Raw genomic sequence first — 18,023 nt, forward strand, 5'->3', positions numbered from 1 at the left:
GCACTGAGCAGCAGCCATGTCTACACTGCAGCAACTACCCATTACAGGGACCTGACAGATCCATAGTGTTATGAGCAGCACTGATCAGCCGCCATGTCTACACTGCAGCAATTACCCATTACAGAGTCTTGATCGATCCATAGTGCTATGAGCTGCACTGATCAGCAGCCATATCTACACTGCAGCAATTACCCATTACAGGGTCCTGACAGATCCATAGTGCTATGAGCAGCACTGATCAGCAGCCATGTCTACACTGCAACAATTACCCATTACAGGGACCTGACAGATCCATAGTGCTATGAGCAGCACTGATCAGCAGCTATGCCTACACTGCAGCAATTACCCATTACAGGGACCTGACAGATCCATAGTGCTATGAGCAGCACTGATCAGTAGCCATGTCTACACTGCAGCAATTACCCATTACAGGGTCCTGACAGATCCATTCTGCTATGAGCAGCACTGAGCAGCAGCCATGTCTACACTGCAGCAATTACCCATTACAGGGACCTGACAGATCCATAGTGTTATGAGCAGCACTGATCAGCCGCCATGTCTACACTGCAGCAATTACCCATTACAGGGTCTTGATCGATCCATAGTGCTATGAGCAGCACTGATCAGCAGCCATGTCTACACTGCAGCAATTACCCATTACAGGGACCTGACAGATCCATAGTGCTATGAGCAGCACTGATCAGCAGCCATGTCTACACTGCAGCAATTACCCATTACAGGGTCCTGACAGATCCATATTGCTATGAGCAGCACTGATCAGCAGCCGTGTCTACACTGCAGCAATTACGCATTACAGGGTCCTGACAGATCCATAGTGCTATGAGCAGCACTGATCAGCAGCCATGTCTACACTGCAGCAATTACCCATTACAGGGTCCTGACCGATCCATAGTGCTATGAGCAGCACTGATCAGCAGCCATGTCTACACTGCAGCAATTACCCATTACAGGGACCTGACAGATCCATAGTGCTATGAGCAGCACTGATCAGCAGCCATGTCTACACTGCAGCAATTACCCATTACAGGGTCCTGACAGATCCATAGTGCTATGAGCAGCACTGATCAGCAGCCATGTCTACACTGCAGCAATTACCCATTACAGGGACCTGACAGATCCATAGTGCTATGAGCAGCACTGATCAGCAGCCATGTCTACACTGCAGCAATTACCCATTACAGGGTCCTGACAGATCCATATTGCTATGAGCAGCACTGATCAGCAGCCATGTCTACACTGCAGCAATTACGCATTACAGGGTCCTGACAGATCCATAGTGCTATGAGCAGCACTGATCAGCAGCCATGTCTACACTGCAGCAATTACCCATTACAGGGTCCTGACCGATCCATAGTGCTATGAGCAGCACTGATCAGCAGCCATGTCTACACTGCAGCAATTACCCATTACAGGGTCCTGACAGATCCATAGTGCTATGAGCAGCACTGATCAGCAGCCATGTCTACACTGCAGCAATTACCCATTACAGGGACCTGACAGATCCATAGTGCTATGAGCAGCACTGATCAGCAGCCATGTCTACACTGCAGCAATTACCCATTACAGGGTCCTGACAGATCCATAGTGCTATGAGCAGCACTGATCAGCAGCCATGTCTACACTGCAGCAATTACCCATTACAGGGTCCTGACAGATCCATAGTGCTATGGGCAGCACTGATCAGCAGCCATGTCTACACTGCAGCAATTACCCATTACAGGGACCTGACAGATCCATAGTGTTATGAGCAGCACTGATCAGCCGCCATGTCTGCACTGCAGCAATTACCCATTACAGGGTCCTGACCAATCCATAGTGCTATGAGCAGCACTGATCAGCAGCCATGTCTACACTGTAGCAATTGCCCATTACAGGGTCCTCACAGATCCATAGTGCTACGAGCAGCACTGATCAGCAGCCATGTCTACACTGCAGCAATTACCCATTACAGGGTCCTGACAGATCCATAGTGCTATGAGCAGCACTGATCAGCAGCCATGTCTACACTGCAGCAATTACCCATTACAGGGTCCTGACCGATCCATAGTGCTATAAGCAGCACTGATCAGCAGCCATGTCTACACTGCAGCAATTACCCATTACAGGGTCCTCACAGATCCATAGTGCTATGAGCAGCACTGATCAGCAGCCATGTCTACACTGCAGCAATTACCCATTACAGGGTCCTGACAGATCCATAGTGCTATGAGCAGCACTGATCAGCAGCCATGTCTACACTGCAGCAATTACCCATTACAGGGTCCTGACAGATCCATAGTGCTATGAGCAGCACTGATCAGCCGCCATGTCTACACTGCAGCAATTACCCATTACTGGGTCCTGACAGATCCATAGTGCTATGAGCAGCACTGATCAGCAGCCATGTCTACACTGCAGCAATTACCCATTACAGGGTCCTGACAGATCCATAGTGCTATGAGCAGCACTGATCAGCAGCCATGTCTACACTGCAGCAATTACCCATTACAGGGTCCTGACAGATCCATAGTGCTATGAGCAGCACTGATCAGCAGCCATGTCTACACTGCAGCAATTACCTATTACAGGGTCCTGACAGATCCATAGTGCAATGAGCAGCACTTATCAGTCGCCATGTCTACACTGCAGCAATTACCCATTACAGGGTCCTGACAGATCCATAGTGCTATGAGCAGCACTGATCAGCAGCCATGTCTACACTGCAGCAATTACCCATTACAGGGTCCTGACAGATCCATAGTGCTATGAGCAGCACTGATCAGCTGCCATGTCTACACTGCAGCAATTACCTATTACAGGGTCCTGACAGATCCATAGTGCAATGAGCAGCACTTATCAGCCGCCATGTCTACACTGCAGCAATTACCCATTACAGGGTCCTGACAGATCCATAGTGCTATGAGCAGCACTGCTCAGCAGCCATGTCTACACTGCAGCAATTACCCATTACAGGGTCCTGACAGATCCATAGTGTTATGAGCAGCACTGATCAGCAGCCATGTCTACACTGCAGCAATTACCCATTACAGGGTCCTGACAGATCCATAGTGCTATGGGCAGCACTGATCAGCAGCCATGTCTACACTGCAGCAATTACCCATTACAGGGACCTGACAGATCCATAGTGCTATGAGCAGCACTGATCAGCAGCCATGTCTACACTGCAGCAATTACCATTACAGGGTCCTGACAGATCCATAGTGCTATGAGCAGCACTGATCAGCCGCCATGTCTACACTGCAGCAATTACCCATTACAGGGTCCTGACAGATCCATTCTGCTATGAGCAGCACTGATCAGCAGCCATGTCTACACTGCAGCAATTACCCATTACAGGGTCCTGACAGATCCATTCTGCTATGAGCAGCACTGATCAGTAGCCATGTCTACACTGCAGCAATTACCCATTACAGGGTCCTGACAGATCCATAGTGCTATGAGCAGCACTGATCAGCAGCCATGTCTACACTGCAGCAATTACCCATTACAGGGACCTGACAGATCCATAGTGCTATGAGCAGCACTGATCAGCCGCCATGTCTACACTGCAGCAATTACCCATTACAGGGTCCTGACAGATAACATACAACATAAAAAAATTTTTTTATGGGCATCATAAACACCCTTTAAAAAAATTTGTGGGTGTTGCATCACGGACCACGGTCACCCTGGTGATATGGTGGTGGATGATGAGGAGAAGGAGGAGGACAAGAGCAAATAGCCACCAAAATCAGGAAGCGTATACCCATGTGTGGGTGTGAAAAGGTGCATGTGAATACACCTCCCAAAAAAAGACACTGGTTTGAGTTTATGTTACGCTGCTTTCATACTGTGGTGTTGAGAAGTCTGGCCCAATCCAGCCCTTGTTCATTTTTATAAGAGACAGCCTGTCAGCATTTTCAGTTGACAGGCGGATGTGCTTATCAGTTATAATTCCACCAACGTCACTAAAAACCCGCTCTGATAAAACACTGGCGGCAGGGCAGGCCAGGACCTCCAAGGCGTAGAGAGCCAGTTCATTCCACGTATCCAGCTTGGATACCAAACAATTATAAGGCACAGAGGAATTACAGAGGACGTTGGTACGGTCGGCAAGGTACTCCCTCAGCATCTTCCCAAACTTTGCTCTCCTTGTGAGAGTACCCCGAGCCTCAGGGCCTGGGAGGGGCAGAGAAAATTCTCCCAGAACTTGGACAGTGTTCCACTGCCTCTGCTGGATTGGAGTTGTGTCTCTCGCCTCTGCTGCTTGGTTGTCCAACGAACTGTGACCTCTGCCACCAGCGTTTTCAGATTTTTAATAGTTCCGCAACAAGGGCCTTCTGGTACTGCCCCATTTTTGTAGACCTGTCCGCCTCAGGAATAAGAGATAGAAATTTCTACTTGTAGAGTGGGTCTAGAAGTGTCACCAACCAGTAATGACGGTCACCCAAAATTTTGAGAACGCGAGGGTCATGGGAAAGGCAGCGTAACAAACTCAGCCATGCGTGCCAGACTGCTAACAGGCAATACTTCTGTGTCCTCACCAATAGGACCACTGACCATGCTCTCCTCCTCTCTGTCCTCAGACCATCCACGCTGAACAGACGGTATGACAGTAGTGCAGATAGTACCATCTATAGCGCAGGAAACTAGCTCCTGTTCTTACTCCTCCTCTTCCTCATTGTCACCCAATCCACATTGGGATGAGATGAGGCTGGGCTGTGTGTAATCACCCTGTATGGTTCCTTGCTCCATCTCATCGTGCTCCGCCAGCAGTGCATACTCTTTTATTGTGAGCAGAGAGCATTTCAGAAGACAGAAGCAGGATGGTGACGCTAAGGCTAAGTGCCCACATAGCGTTTTTCAAGCGTATATGCTGTGGAATTTCCGCAGCATAAACGCTTGTTAAACGCTAGGTAATCCGCCCCCCATGGTCCCCAAGGGGATTCCGCAAGTTCTATGCCCATGCTGCGGATGTTTCCGCAGCGTTTATGCTGCGCTCAAAAATCCGCAGCATGTCCATTAATTTTGCGGAAGCGCAGCGTAATCGCCGCCATTGACTTGCATTGAGACGCACATAATTCGTGTCAGTACATTTGTACTCATGGATTATATGCGTTTCAATGTGCGGATGGTACCCAGTTCTGGAGGAGAGGAGACTCTCATCCAGACCTGGGTACCATTGTACCTGTAAAAAAAAGAATAAAATAAAAAATAAAGTTTATATTCACCTTCGGACGGCCCCCGGTCTCCTTCCCTTTGCTTGCGGGCAGGACTGAAGGACCTGCGGTGACGTCACAGTCATGTGACCGCAGGCCCTTCAGTGCAGTGTCCCGCGATCAGCTGGCAGACAGAAGCGAGCGCAGCTACACAGGCCGGGCCATCGGAGGGTAAGTATAGGTTTATTTTTTTATTTTTAAACATTCTTACGGTCACACTATATAAATCCATGCCGGTTGCATGGATTTATTTAGTGTGACCAAGTTGTCAAGCACTTTCCAAGTGATGCTAAAATCGCCTGGAAAGCGCTTGTCAATCCGCATGCGGAAACGCATGTGAAAACGCTTCAAATCCGCATGTATTTGGCAGGAAAAACGCATGTACAATCTGCCAGGGAGATGCAGAAATGATGTAGAAATTTTCTGCTTCATTTCTGCATCGTGGGCACATAGCCTAATTATGGCGTCATCGCCACTCACCATCTTGGTGGAGTCCTCAAAGTTTTGGAGGATATGTCTGACATCCATGTCCACTCCTGAGGTGTTACGTGTGGAGTCTGAACTGAATACCGACGGCCTTGTTGATGCTGGTAGTCAACAACTGCCCTCTTCTGCTCACAAATCCTTCCCAACATCTGCAATGTAGAGTTCCAATGCGTAGGGACATCACACACCAGTCTATGAGCCGGAAGCTGCAAACGCTGCTGAAACACGGCAAGGGTGGCGGAAGCTGGAGGTGATTTTCTAAAATGGGCACACAGGCGGCGTACTTTAACAAGCAGATCCGCCAGCTCCAGGTAGGATTTGAGACAGCGCTGAACCACGAGGTTAAGCACATGGGCCAGGCATGGTACGTGTGTGAGCTCGCCTCAGAGCTGCCACCAGGGTCCGGCCATTGTCACACACGACCATGCCTGGCTTTAGGCTCGGCGGTGTGAGCCACAGATCTACCTGCTCTCCCTCCACTGTCTGATTCCGGGGTGACTGACGAGCACAGCAGCCCCAGGTCTGATATAGACCTGATGACTCTGTGCGGCCAGCCAATCACTGTAATGCCACAACCAACATGGCTGCGGCATTACAATGAGTGACAGGCAATCCCTGCATGTTCATTAGCTCGGTAAAGAGCAACAAACATGCAGGGAGGGGACTCGAGCTCCCGCCGAGCAACCCCGGAAATACTCGGGGAGCGTGGAGCATCTCGAGCAGTGAGATGCTGGGGCGAGCACCGAGCAGTAGAGAGCATGCTCGCTCATCACTAGTCTTCATGCATCAGGTCCATGTATTCAGCAGTACATGATTCATCTGCACTACCACAGACTGTAGAGACAAGGAGAAGAGGAAACCCCAGAGAATTAGTAGGGAGGTTTCTCTCTAACTACAGAAGCCGGGCGAAGAGCAGCTGATCATTCAGCCCCATGCTATACCTGCATCCACCACCAGGGGGAGCCCGGGGAACAGACTTGGGTTATAGAGCCCATATATGAAATCCTATGCACAGGGCTCCCCCTACTGGTGTCTAGCAGCAGCGCAAGACTAGAGTAAGCCACAGGAGAGCCAACATGGCGACATTACAGCTCCCGGCACACCAGCACCATCAGGACATAGGCGGGCATGCTGGGAGTTGTAGTCTCACGGCAGCTGACAAGCCAGCGCTTGTCATGTAACGGAGGTAATAAGACGCCATAACACAAACCGCCCTCCACCAGCAGCGTCACAGGCAGGGAAGCCGGGAACGTATTCACAGACGGTTACTAGACACCGCCTGACAGCCGCTCCTGAGAGCGGAGCGGGCACCGATAAAGAGCACGGACGGGAAGCCGGGACCGCCGATCCAGAACTGTCATCAGCGCGTCCTGATTGGTCGCTGCCCCGGCACCTCTGTAATCTGATTGGATAATGGACGGGCCGCTCTTATTGGCTGGAGACACGTTACCTACTCGCCTGTAATAGCGCTATAATAGTCCTGTTATCACTGTACAGGGGAGGAGCTTGGCTGCGCTTTATAGGGGGGGGGGTATAGGATTTCATCCCTGGTGGGTCTCATCTGTTTTATCTTATGTAACGTAAATCTGTAGGCTCCAAGATACATAAAAGCACGGGGTTTCCTGTGTTCCTGCTGGGCTCTTGTGGTTATTCTCAGTCCTCCTCTCCGTCCTCCGCTGCAGAATATTATAAAATACAGCTCATCTACTGCAGAATATTATAATATACAGCTCATCTACTGCAGAATATTATATATACATCTCATCTACTGCAGAATATTATAATATACAACTCATCTACTGCAGAATATTATAATATACAGCTCATCTACTGCAGAATATTATATATACAGCTCATCTACTGCAGAATATTATATATACAGCTCATCTACTACAGAATATTATAATATACAGCTCATCTACTGCAGAATATTATAATATACAGCTCATCTACTACAGAATATTATAATATACAGCTCATCTACTGCAGAATATTATAATATACAGCTCATCTACTGCAGAATATTATATATACAGCTCATCTACTGCAGAATATTATATATACAGCTCATCTACTACAGAATATTATAATATACAGCTCATCTACTGCAGAATATTATAATATACAGCTCATCTACTGCCGAATATTATATATACATCTCATCTTCTGCAGAATATTATATATACAGCTCATCTACTGCAGAATATTATATATACATCTCATCTACTGCAGAATATTATAATATACAGCTCATCTACTGCAGAATATTATAATATACAGCTCATCTACTGCAGAATATTATAATATACAGCTCATCTTCTGCAGAATATTATATATACATCTCATCTACTGCAGAATATTATAATATACAGCTCATCTACTGCAGAATATTATAATATACAGCTCATCTGCTGCAGAATATTATATATACATCTCATCTTCTGCAGAATATTATATATACAGCTCATCTACTGCAGAATATTATAATATACAGCTCATCTTCTGCAGAATATTATATATACAGCTCATCTACTGCAGAATATTATAATATACAGCTCATCTGCTGCAGAATATTATATATACAGCTCATCTACTGCAGAATATTATAATATACAGCTCATCTGCTGCAGAATATTATAATATACAGCTCATCTACTGCAGAATATTATAATATACAGCTCATCTTCTGCAGAATATTATATATACAGCTCATCTACTGCAGAATATTATAAAATGCAGCTCATCTACTGCAGAATATTATAATATACAGCTCATCTACTGCAGAATATTATATATACATCTCATCTACTGCAGAATATTATATATACAGCTCATCTTCTGCAGAATATTATATATACAGCTCATCTACTGCAGAATATTATAATATACAGCTCATCTACTGCAGAATATTATATATACATCTCATCTACTGCAGAATATTATATATACAGCTCATCTTCTGCAGAATATTATATATACAGCTCATCTACTGCAGAATATTATAATATACAGCTCATCTACTGCAGAATATTATATATACAGCTCATCTTCTGCAGAATATTATATATACAGCTCATCTACTGCAGAATATTATAATATACAGCTCATCTTCTGCAGAATATTATATATACATCTCATCTACTGCAGAATATTATAATATACAGCTCACCTGCTGCAGAATATTATATATACAGCTCATCTTCTGCAGAATATTATATATACAGCTCATCTACTGCAGAATATTATAATATACATCTCATCTACTGCAGAATATTATATATACAGCTCATCTTCTGCAGAATATTATATATACAGCTCATCTACTGCAGAATATTATAATATACAGCTCATCTTCTGCAGAATATTATATATACATCTCATCTACTGCAGAATATTATAATATACAGCTCACCTGCTGCAGAATATTATATATACAGCTCATCTTCTGCAGAATATTATATATACAGCTCATCTACTGCAGAATATTATAATATACTGCTCATCTTCTGCAGAATATTATATATACAGCTCATCTACTGCAGAATATTATAATATACAGCTCATCTTCTGCAGAATATTATATATACAGCTCATCTTCTGCAGAATATTATAATATACAGCTCATCTACTGCAGAATATTATAATATACAGCTCATCTACTGCAGAATATTATAACATACAGCTCATCTACTGCAGAATATTATAATATACAGCTCATCTTCTGCAGAATATTATAATATACAGCTCATCTACTGCAGAATATTATAATATACAGCTCATCTACTACAGAATATTATATATACAGCTCATCTACTGCAGAATATTATAACATACAGCTCATCTACTGCAGAATATTATAATATACAGCTCATCTACTGCAGAATATTATAACATAAAGCTCATCTACTGCAGAATATTATAATATACAGCTCATCTACTGCAGAATATTATAATATACAGCTCATCTACTGCAGAATATTATAATATACAGCTCATCTACTGCAGAATATTATAATATACAGCTCATCTACTACAGAATATTATATATACAGCTCATCTACTGCAGAATATTATAACATAAAGCTCATCTACTGCAGAATATTATAATATACAGCTCATCTACTGCAGAATATTATAATATACAGCTCATCTTCTGCAGAATATTATAATATACAGCTCATCTACTGCAGAATATTATAATATACAGCTCATCTACTACAGAATATTATATATACAGCTCATCTACTGCAGAATATTATAATATACAGCTCATCTTCTGCAGAATATTATATATACAGCTCATCTACTGCAGAATATTATAATATACAGCTCATCTACTACAGAATATTATATATACAGCTCACCTGCTGCAGAATATTATAATATACAGCTCATCTACTGCAGAATATTATAATATACAGCTCATCTGCTGCAGAATATTATAATATACAGCTCATCTACTACAGAATATTATAATATACAGCTCATCTACTGCAGAATATTATAATATACAGCTCATCTATTGCAGAATATTATAATATACAGCTCATCTACTGCAAAATATTATAATATACAGCTCATCTACTGCAGAATATTATAATATACAGCTCATCTACTGCAGAATATTATATATACAGCTCATCTTCTGCAGAATATTATATATACAGCTCATCTACTGCAGAATATTATATATACAGCTCATCTTCTGCAGAATATTATAATATACAGCTCATCTACTGCAGAATATTATATATACAGCTCATCTTCTGCAGAATATTATATATACAGCTCATCTACTGCAGAATATTATAATATACAGCTCATCTACTGCAGAATATTATAATAAACAGCTCATCTACTACAGAATATTATATATACAGCTCATCTGCTGCAGAATATTATAATATACAGCTCATCTACTGCAGAATATTATAATATACAGCTCATCTACTGCAGAATATTATAATATACAGCTCATCTACTGCAGAATATTATATATACAGCTCATCTTCTGCAGAATATTATATATACAGCTCATCTTCTGCAGAATATTATAATATACAGCTCATCTTCTGCAGAATATTATAATATACAGCTCATCTACTGCAGAATATTATATATACAGCTCATCTTCTGCAGAATATTATATATACAGCTCATCTTCTGCAGAATATTATAATATACAGCTCATCTTCTGCAGAATATTATAATATACAGCTCATCTACTGCAGAATATTATATATACAGCTCATCTACTGCAGAATATTATAATATACAGCTCATCTTCTGCAGAATATTATAATATACAGCTCATCTACTGAAGAATATTATAATATACAGCTCATCTACTGCAGAATATTATAATATACAGCTCATCTTCTGCAGAATATTATAATATACAGCTCATCTACTGCAGAATATTATAATATACAGCTCATCTTCTGCAGAATATTATAATATACAGCTCATCTACTGAAGAATATTATAATATACAGCTCATCTACTGCAGAATATTATAATATACATCTCATCTTCTGCAGAATATTATAATATACAGCTCATCTACTGCAGAATATTATAATATACAGCTCATCTACTGCAGAATATTATAATATACAGCTCATCTTCTGCAGAATATTATATATACATCTCATCTACTGCAGAATATTATAATATACAGCTCATCTACTGCAGAATATTATAATATACAGCTCATCTACTGCAGAATATTATAATATACAGCTCATCTACTGCAGAATATTATAATATACAGCTCATCTACTGCCGAATATTATATATACATCTCATCTTCTGCAGAATATTATATATACAGCTCATCTACTGCAGAATATTATAATATACAGCTCATCTTCTGCAGAATATTATATATACAGCTCATCTACTGCAGAATATTATAATATACAGCTCATCTTCTGCAGAATATTATATATACAGCTCATCTACTGCAGAATATTATAAAATGCAGCTCATCTACTGCAGAATATTATAATATACAGCTCATCTACTGCAGAATATTATAATATACAGCTCATCTTCTGCAGAATATTATAATATACAGCTCATCTACTGCAGAATATTATAATATACAGCTCATCTTCTGCAGAATATTATATATACATCTCATCTACTGCAGAATATTATAATATACAGCTCATCTACTGCAGAATATTATAATATACAGCTCATCTTCTGCAGAATATTATAATATACTGCTCACCTGCCGCAGAATATTATAATATACAGCTCATCTACTGCAGAATATTATAATATACAGCTCATCTACTGCAGAATATTATAATATACAGCTCACCTGCTGCAGAATATTATATATACAGCTCATCTACTGCAGAATATTATAATATACAGCTCATCTACTGCAGAATATTATAATATACAGCTCATCTACTGAAGAATATTATAATATACAGCTCACCTGCTGCAGAATATTATATATACAGCTCATCTTCTGCAGAATATTATAATATACAGCTCATCTTCTGCAGAATATTATAATATACAGCTCATCTACTGCAGAATATTATAATATACAGCTCATCTTCTGCAGAATATTATAATATACAGCTCATCTACTGCAGAATATTATAATATACATCTCATCTTCTGCAGAATATTATAATATACAGCTCATCTACTGCAGAATATTATAATATACAGCTCATCTACTGCAGAATATTATAATATACAGCTCATCTTCTGCAGAATATTATATATACATCTCATCTACTGCAGAATATTATAATATACAGCTCATCTACTGCAGAATATTATAATATACAGCTCATCTACTGCAGAATATTATAATATACAGCTCATCTACTGCAAAATATTATAATATATAGCTCATCTACTGCAGAATATTATAATATACAGCTCATCTACTGCAGAATATTATATATACAGCTCATCTTCTGCAGAATATTATATATACAGCTCATCTACTGCAGAATATTATATATACAGCTCATCTTCTGCAGAATATTATAATATACAGCTCATCTACTGCAGAATATTATAATATACAGCTCATCTGCTGCAGAATATTATAATATACAGCTCATCTACTACAGAATATTATAATATACAGCTCATCTACTGCAGAATATTATAATATACAGCTCATCTATTGCAGAATATTATAATATACAGCTCATCTACTGCAAAATATTATAATATACAGCTCATCTACTGCAGAATATTATAATATACAGCTCATCTACTGCAGAATATTATATATACAGCTCATCTTCTGCAGAATATTATATATACAGCTCATCTACTGCAGAATATTATATATACAGCTCATCTTCTGCAGAATATTATAATATACAGCTCATCTACTGCAGAATATTATATATACAGCTCATCTTCTGCAGAATATTATATATACAGCTCATCTACTGCAGAATATTATAATATACAGCTCATCTACTGCAGAATATTATAATAAACAGCTCATCTACTACAGAATATTATATATACAGCTCATCTACTGCAGAATATTATAATATACAGCTCATCTACTGCAGAATATTATATATACAGCTCATCTTCTGCAGAATATTATATATACAGCTCATCTTCTGCAGAATATTATAATATACAGCTCATCTTCTGCAGAATATTATAATATACAGCTCATCTACTGCAGAATATTATATATACAGCTCATCTTCTGCAGAATATTATATATACAGCTCATCTTCTGCAGAATATTATAATATACAGCTCATCTTCTGCAGAATATTATAATATACAGCTCATCTACTGCAGAATATTATATATACAGCTCATCTACTGCAGAATATTATAATATACAGCTCATCTTCTGCAGAATATTATAATATACAGCTCATCTACTGCAGAATATTATAATATACAGCTCATCTTCTGCAGAATATTATAATATACAGCTCATCTACTGAAGAATATTATAATATACAGCTCATCTACTGCAGAATATTATAATATACATCTCATCTTCTGCAGAATATTATAATATACAGCTCATCTACTGCAGAATATTATAATATACAGCTCATCTACTGCAGAATATTATAATATACAGCTCATCTTCTGCAGAATATTATATATACATCTCATCTACTGCAGAATATTATAATATACAGCTCATCTACTGCAGAATATTATAATATACAGCGCATCTACTGCAGAATATTATAATATACAGCTCATCTTCTGCAGAATATTATAATATACAGCTCATCTACTGCAGAATATTATAATATACAGCTCATCTACTGCAGAATATTATAATATACAGCTCATCTTCTGCAGAATATTATATATACATCTCATCTACTGCAGAATATTATAATATACAGCGCATCTACTGCAGAATATTATAATATACAGCTCATCTACTGCAAAATATTATAATATATAGCTCATCTACTGCAGAATATTATAATATACAGCTCATCTACTGCAGAATATTATATATACAGCTCATCTTCTGCAGAATATTATATATACAGCTCATCTACTGCAGAATATTATATATACAGCTCATCTTCTGCAGAATATTATAATATACAGCTCATCTACTGCAGAATATTATATATACAGCTCATCTTCTGCAGAATATTATAATATACAGCTCATCTACTGCAGAATATTATATATACAGCTCATCTTCTGCAGAATATTATATATACAGCTCATCTACTGCAGAATATTATATATACAGCTCATCTTCTGCAGAATATTATAATATACAGCTCATCTACTGCAGAATATTATATATACAGCTCACCTGCTGCAGAATATTATATATACAGCTCATCTTCTGCAGAATATTATATATACAGCTCATCTACTGCAGAATATTATAATATACAGCTCATCTACTGCAGAATATTATATATACAGCTCACCTGCTGCAGAATATTATATATACAGCTCATCTTCTGCAGAATATTATATATACAGCTCATCTACTGCAGAATATTATAATATACAGCTCATCTACTGCAGATTATTATAATATACAGCTCATCTACTGCAGAATATTATAATATACAGCTCATCTACTGCAGAATATTATAATATATACAGCTCATCTACGGCAGAATATTATAATATACAACTCATCTACTGCAGAATATTATATATACAGCTCATCTGCTGCAGAATATTATATATACAGCTCACCTTCTGCAGAATATTATAATATACAGCTCATCTACTGCAGAATATTATAATATACAGCTCATCTTCTGCAGAATATTATATATACATCTCATCTACTGCAGAATATTATAATATACAGCTCATCTACTGCAGAATATTATAATATACAGCTCATCTTCTGCAGAATATTATAATATACTGCTCACCTGCCGCAGAATATTATAATATACAGCTCATCTACTGCAGAATATTATAATATACAGCTCATCTACTGCAGAATATTATAATATACAGCTCATCTTCTGCAGAATATTATATATACATCTCATCTACTGCAGAATATTATAATATACAGCTCATCTACTGCAGAATATTATAATATACAGCTCATCTACTGCAGAATATTATATATACAGCTCATCTGCTGCAGAATATTATAATATACAGCTTATCTACTGCAGAATATTATAATAAACAGCTCATCTACTACAGAATATTATATATACAGCTCATCTACTGCAGAATATTATAATATACAGCTCATCTACTGCAGAATATTATAATATACAGCTCATCTACTGCAGAATATTATATATACAGCTCATCTACTGCAGAATATTATAATATACAGCTCATCTACTGAAGAATATTATAATATACAGCTCATCTACTGCAGAATATTATAATATACATCTCATCTTCTGCAGAATATTATAATATACAGCTCATCTACTGCAGAATATTATAATATACAGCTCATCTACTGCAGAATATTATAATATACAGCTCATCTACTGCAGAATATTATAATATACAGCTCATCTTCTGCAGAATATTATATATACATCTCATCTACTGCAGAATATTATAATATACAGCTCATCTACTGCAGAATATTATAATATACAGCTCATTTATTGCAGAATATTATAATATACAGCTCATCTACTGCAAAATATTATAATATACAGCTCATCTACTGCAGAATATTATAATATACAGCTCATCTACTGCAGAATATTATATATACAGCTCATCTTCTGCAGAATATTATATATACAGCTCATCTACTGCAGAATATTATATATACAGCTCATCTTCTGCAGAATATTATAATATACAGCTCATCTACTGCAGAATATTATATATACAGCTCATCTTCTGCAGAATATTATAATATACAGCTCATCTACTGCAGAATATTATATATACAGCTCATCTTCTGCAGAATATTATATATACAGCTCATCTACTGCAGAATATTATATATACAGCTCATCTACTGCAGAATATTATAATATACAGCTCATCTACTGCAGAATATTATATATACAGCTCATCTACTACAGAATATTATATATACAGCTCATCTACTGCAGAATATTATATATACAGCTCATCTTCTGCAGAATATTATATATACAGCTCATCTTCTGCAGAATATTATAATATACAGCTCATCTTCTGCAGAATATTATAATATACAGCTCATCTTCTGCAGAATATTATAATATACAGCTCATCTACTGCAGAATATTATATATACAGCTCATCTACTGCAGAATATTATAATATACAGCTCATCTTCTGCAGAATATTATAATATACAGCTCATCTACTGAAGAATATTATAATATACAGCTCATCTACTGCAGAATATTATAATATACATCTCATCTTCTGCAGAATATTATAATATACAGCTCATCTACTGCAGAATATTATAATATACAGCTCATCTACTGCAGAATATTATAATATACAGCTCATCTTCTGCAGAATATTATATATACATCTCATCTACTGCAGAATATTATAATATACAGCTCATCTACTGCAGAATATTATAATATACAGCTCATCTACTGCAGAATATTATAATATACAGCTCATCTACTGCAAAATATTATAATATACAGCTCATCTACTGCAGAATATTATAATATACAGCTCATCTACTGCAGAATATTATATATACAGCTCATCTACTGCAGAATATTATATATACAGCTCATCTTCTGCAGAATATTATAATATACAGCTCATCTTCTGCAGAATATTATAATATACAGCTCATCTACTGCAGAATATTATATATACAGCTCATCTACTGCAGAATATTATAATATACAGCTCATCTTCTGCAGAATATTATAATATACAGCTCATCTACTGAAGAATATTATAATATACAGCTCATCTACTGCAGAATATTATAATATACATCTCATCTTCTGCAGAATATTATAATATACAGCTCATCTACTGCAGAATATTATAATATACAGCTCATCTTCTGCAGAATATTATATATACATCTCATCTACTGCAGAATATTATAATATACAGCTCATCTACTGCAGAATATTATAATATACAGCTCATCTACTGCAGAATATTATAATATACAGCTCATCTACTGCAGAATATTATATATACAGCTCATCTTCTGCAGAATATTATATATACAGCTCATCTACTGCAGAATATTATATATACAGCTCATCTTCTGCAGAATATTATAATATACAGCTCATCTACTGCAGAATATTATATATACAGCTCATCTTCTGCAGAATATTATATATACAGCGCATCTACTGCAGAATATTATAATATACAGCTTATCTACTGCAGAAAATTATATATACAGCTCATCTTCTGCAGAATATTATATATACAGCGCATCTACTGCAGAATATTATATATACAGCTCATCTACTGCAGAATATTATATATACAGCTCATCTTCTGCAGAATATTATAATATACAGCTCATCTACTGCAGAATATTATAATATACAGCTCATCTTCTGCAGAATATTATAATATACTGCTCACCTGCCGCAGAATATTATAATATACAGCTCATCTACTGCAGAATATTATAATATACAGCTCATCTACTGCAGAATATTATAATATACAGCTCATCTTCTGCAGAATATTATATATACATCTCATCTACTGCAGAATATTATAATATACAGCTCATCTACTGCAGAATATTATAATATACAGCTCATCTACTGCAGAATATTATAATATACAGCTCATCTTCTGCAGAATATTATATATACATCTCATCTACTGCAGAATATTATAATATACAGCTCATCTACTGCA

Source organism: Phyllobates terribilis, unplaced genomic scaffold, assembly GCF_046119375.1.
Source record: "Phyllobates terribilis strain yellow unplaced genomic scaffold, ASM4611937v1 Scaffold_87__1_contigs__length_6367161, whole genome shotgun sequence".
Classification (NCBI taxonomy): domain Eukaryota; kingdom Metazoa; phylum Chordata; class Amphibia; order Anura; family Dendrobatidae; genus Phyllobates; species Phyllobates terribilis.